Here is a 5,691-nt window from a genome sequence, read left to right as displayed (position 1 = left end):
CAAAGAGTAATTTCGTCACTGTTGAAAGTCATAACATCGAACTCGTAGAAAATTTCGTCTATCTTGAAACCAGTATTAACAGCAACAACAATGTCAGCCTCGAAATCAAACGCCGAATAACTCTTGCCAAAAGATGCTGTGTTATATGGTGCAGAGGCATGGCCGCTGACAACAACTGATGAGTCGACGTTACCAGTTTTCGACAGAAGGTTCTGCAGCCACGGCTAAAACCGCATTCGAACTATTAATTGGAACGACAGACAACTCGTATGAGTTATATAATGACTTTGATATTATTTTGTCGTCCGTGTGGATGAAAACAGTCCAGCTCTATAACTATTCGAAGCAGTACCCGCCGGGGTAGCAGAGAAAGCGGAAGACCCGCACTCCATGGAAAAGGTCAGGTGGAGAAGCACCTGCCTACATTTCGAATCTCCAGTTAGCACCAAGCAGCGAGAGCGAAGAACAACTGGCGAGCAGGACCTTGAGCTTTTTTTTAAAGAGTAGAGTAATATCAATACAATTATTATAAAAGGCTRTCATCTATAAGAGTCTGCAGCAGTCAGTTCACACGAATTCACAACAGATACTCCGAAGTATTTGATATCCAGTTCTGTCTACATAAGTGTTTGGACTCTATATCCACAAAATCTTAGCAATAATACTAGTGTATATTGTTAATTGCTTCTCAGCACAATCAGCAAAGTTAAACAACTAATACATATGTAAATTGAAAAGAACCCACAGCAGCAGTACCACTACCACTTACACTTACCGAAAAGAAAATAAAAATTAATGTCACCACCAATTAAGCGCATTAATTATAAATAAAAATCTGCTCGCAATAAATTGAAATGCAAGTTGTGCCAATGAAGCAAATATATGCGCATACATAATTATAGAGACGGTGGCTGCGCGCCGAGGCAGCAGCGACAAGCACACGAGCAATGCACACATATACACCTAAACTGCTACTAAGTACTGTTAGTCACTGCAAATGAAAGTACGAGGTAGCGTTGTAGTAAAAGAGCTCGGGCGCCTAAAAGCACACCGYAGTGAACGAACACACGCACACACTTAACAGAAGCAGTCAAGCAACCCAAATACATAGGCAAGTTGTGAAGTGTAGCCAGGCAACGGTAGCCAACAATGTGTAGTGTAATAATAATAATAACAACAACAACAACAAATGAAAGATGGCAACACATTGCAATATTGCCAACATTATTGCATTGCATTAGTTGTAGAAACAGTATTTAAACAACAACTACAACAATAATAATGGCAACTGTAATGGCACACATGCATAAGCATGATTGTATATACACACACACACAYGTRCACATTTATATGCAGGCAAAACYTTTAAAGCCGCTTCACTTTGTTGCCAAGTGGATGCGGTCTCCATCAGCGGCGACTGCCGGCGCTTCAACTTTGCATGCGACCTTTTTTGGTACAGCGCGACAGTCGCGAATTTTGCCATTTGAAGSAGCAACAAAAAAATCGAGTAAAATCGAGAAACATTTCTGGCGCCCGATGTCTGCAACGAAATGTGTAATAAAAAATTCTAAAGAAGCTGAGCATAATGAGCAAAGCGAGTAAGACAGCAAATATATGCATGACTCGGCGCGTGCGTATGTGTGTGTGTGTGTGCKTGTAGAGAAAAGCAGGCAGCAGACAGCATTCAGCAAACGACAACTGGCAGCGACTGTCAATGACTTTTCGTACTCGTGTATCGCACGAATATGCTCCAAGCGAAAGCTGTGAATGCCGGCAGTTGCACACACACACATATATATACACATAAAAACATAAGCAAATGGATGAATTGAAGACGAATGCAAGTGATTGCTGCAGACAGCGTACTTTTTCGAGATAAGCAAAACGTTGCACTTAGTAGAAGAACAAGCATAAGCACTTATACAAAAGTCTAAAATGCAAGATATATGTATATATATATACATATATATGTATTTATATATGTACATATATACCATCATGCAAAGCAATCTGCGTGTACATGGAAATCACTCTATAATGCATTCGAAGTGGTCGAAGTAGCAGGCTGCAACCAGAATTGGAGCGATGACTTCGGCAACGGAAGGAAAACAGACCGGATGTTGGCAGCAGCAGCGCAGGAAAGGCTCATTTAAGCGCAGTCATTGCAGCTGCATTGCGCAACCGAAAGGAAATCACAACTGAGCTGGCTTGYGCGCACTCCTGCTATGGCTTGCGAGTTCCAGTTCTATCGAAAGTGATATCTACCTGTAAGCGGCGAGGAAATTAATTTGTATTGCAGGATATTGCATTGTAAGCAATGAAAGCCGCCAAGAGTTGGCTGTTTAAGCGCTGTGCCTAAAGAAGCGCGTCGCACTAGTCTTAGAGACAGTTGCGTTCAATGTAATGAGTACGCAAGTGAAATTTTAAGGCTCGGCAGATGCAACAAAATTTAAATACCGAAGTAGAGAACAAGTAAAGSAGTGCTAAATATGTTTGCACTCATGCAATTGATAGCTTCATTTCAGTTGGAAATTCTATTGCAACATCTTTCGCAATGTCAGCGTTAAACATTGATATATCAGATACGCTTATGGCGCTTAAAATGATGTCATATGAAGAAGGAAGTTGTTGTTAAAAGATGAGCTCATAGTCTCCAAAAACTACACCTTCGGTAACCTGATATTGAATTGCATAATAAGTCTTAGTACCCCGTAGTTTTGACCATATCTTGAATTCAAAAAACAAAAGGGATTTCCACTAATCTCCTGACTGGTATTGTCTCTAATGTAGTCCAAATGCTTCTATCATAGTATCATTACTTTTTCGTGTAACCACTCACATAATAAATATACACAAAATGTAGAGCAAAACATCAAAGTTGCACTCTTAATAGAAACCCTTTATTATCAACTTGTCACTTTAACAAGTAAGGAAGGGCTAAGTTCGGTGTCACCGAACATTTTATACTCTCGCATGACAAGTTTCATCAAGATATCTTAATTTTTACTCAAGTCATCCGGATTTCAAGGACCTTGATATCAGGTCCCTTCGATATCAGGGACCTTGAAAAGTTATAGTCCGATCACGACAATTTTTCCACAAGGGATACCTCAGCTCAAATACCGTATTTGTGTAAAGTTTTATTCCGCTATCATCAGCGGTTCCTAATGTATATATTATACAGGGAAGGCATCAGATGGAATTCAAAATAGCGTTATATTGGAAGAAGGCGTGGTTGTGAACTGATTTCACCCATATTTCGTACATACCGAATTTCATTGAAATCGGTCGAGTAGTTCCTGAGATATGGTCCTTAAGTGGGCGACGCCGCGCCCATTTTCAATTTAAAAAAAAGCATGRGTGCATCTTCCTTCTGCCTTCTTACACGGCTTTGTTGGGACACTTTATAGTTTTTCGGTCTTCGCCATTTTGTGGGCGTGGCAGAGGGCCGATTTTGCCCATCTTCGAACTTAACCTTCCTATGGAGCCAAGAAATACGTGTACCAAGTTTCATCATGATATCTCAATTTTTACTCAAGTTGCAGCTTGCACGGACAGACGGACGGACAGACAGACATCCGGATTTCAACTCTACTCGTCACCCTGATCACTTTGGTATATATAACCCTATATCTGACTCTTTTAGTTTTAGSACTTACAAACAATCGTTATGTGAACAAAACTATAACACCCTCCTGAGCAACTTTGTTGCGAGATTATAAAAACAAACCTYTTGACGACAAAGCGTTCTATAAAAGGTTAAAGTGTCTCCCTGATAGATATATATCATCCGGTATCTAAGTGCCTTTTTAGAAAATATACTATTTGACACCAAAGTGTCTCTTTATAATAGAAGCCGTTTAAAATAAAATGCGACGAGAAGAAAAAGCTCTGTAGAAAAGAATTCGTTTGACAAAAAATTGGTCATCTAAAAGAAAAACCGTACTTTTACATTATTTTTCAGTCTAACTGATTCCGAAATAGTCCTTAGCAAGAACTGTTGCGATATGTATAGACATGAAAATATCGACACATATTCCAAGTGAGAAATCTCTTATGGTAAAAGCCAAAAAACTGCTAACTTAAGCCTACTTGAAAGCAGTTTGGTTCGGTTAAGTTAGTCTGGTAGTCTAAGTAAGAATAGTTTTAGCGTCCTTAACACTATAGGTTGTAGTGCCGTTACATGCTCCATGACTAACGAATTTTAACAGGTTTGGTAGCTTCACTCTTCCAGTGCCTCATGCCGTGGAGCCGCCAAATACTTTGGCAATGCAGAAAAAGAAATGCTCCATTGTTGCTGCGCTGATGACTTGTTCTTCCAGCAAGCTTCTCAGTCTAACTGGCTCATTCTGCAAGCTTTTGCCGCCACCAAACTGCGAGCAGTGAGTATTACTCACGTATTCTACAATCCTTTCACATTTCAAATGACAGCCGTACATCACTCTTGGCAAACTCGACCATTAACTTAGAGCGCTCGTTGCTTTTTTTGATCTCGCTCCCAGTTGAATTAAAGTCGTTTTTTTCTGGCGAAACTACCAACTGCTCCTATATTTCCCAAGCCAATTCTGGACGATATGTGGCATGAGGTTACCTTCTTTATTGCTGCTTGGCTGCTCACTTAGATTTTAACTATGGAGTTGCCTAGCCGGTCTGTCAGTTTAAAAGGTTTCCCAATGTTGTCTGTCTTATGTCYAATTCTAAACAGTACTTATAACCCCGCATTAAGTTCGTTCTTCATTTTCGAATAAATGTTTCATGTGTTGTGCCCAGCCAACCATCTTCTATTCCAAAAGTGGAATCATCTAGTCGCTGTTTGCCAAATCGCCATTATTCACCGTACGTGCAGCAGGCCAATTATTCTCGTCCCGCTGTTGATTTATATTATATATGCACCTTATACRGTTGGCGATCTTTTCTTCAGAACGAAACTTCGTGATTAACTTAATATACACTGTTCAGGATGTATGAATGTATATAAGTTTAGTACTTTATATAAAGAGTTTATTGTAAGTAATTTGAATACTAAATTGGTATCCAAGAAGTAATCAAAAAAGTAATTATATATGTTTCCTCCATATTTTTCATTTTTTTCATTTTTACTATTAGGAAAGTACTGTGCAGTAAATCAGAATATCAATTCAACTGTCAGAATATTTTCTAACTTAGAAACAGTCTGCGTCTGATAAAAAGTATTGTAATGCCGTATTATAATTATAATTTTTGCATTTGACWTGCTGGCATAACTAATTTACGTATTAAGATGATAACCTTTTCAAATTCTTGTGTTACGCTAATTTTCATTGACATATATAGCTATAAAAGCGCTSTCACAGTAAAATATACTCTGAGTATTTCAATTCGGTTCAGTCGTTACAAAGCAACTTAAAGTGAACGCGATGTTTCTTCAAGGTTTCTGTACTAAAATTTCAGTTGTCGCACTGCTGCTTTTRAACCAAGTAATGCACGATTTTCCAACTTTCAGAGATATAGACATATAGGAAAAGACTTTAATAAATGTTTAAAAATTGAAAATTCAATAGTTTTATTTGTGTGTGGAAGGGATTTTTTTTAATCTCAGTTAAGTATATTAAGAGAGTGGATTATGAGTTTTTGTTTTTTTACCAAAGCAGCGACTGGTGCAGAAACAAAGAGGTCTATGCCCATAGTATAGCTGGCCGCAAACGACGCATA

This window comes from Bactrocera latifrons, unplaced genomic scaffold (assembly GCF_001853355.1).
Source record: "Bactrocera latifrons isolate USDA-ARS-PBARC rearing strain unplaced genomic scaffold, ASM185335v1 scaffold_62, whole genome shotgun sequence".
Taxonomy (NCBI): domain Eukaryota; kingdom Metazoa; phylum Arthropoda; class Insecta; order Diptera; family Tephritidae; genus Bactrocera; species Bactrocera latifrons.
Note: the sequence above shows the minus strand (reverse complement) of the source record.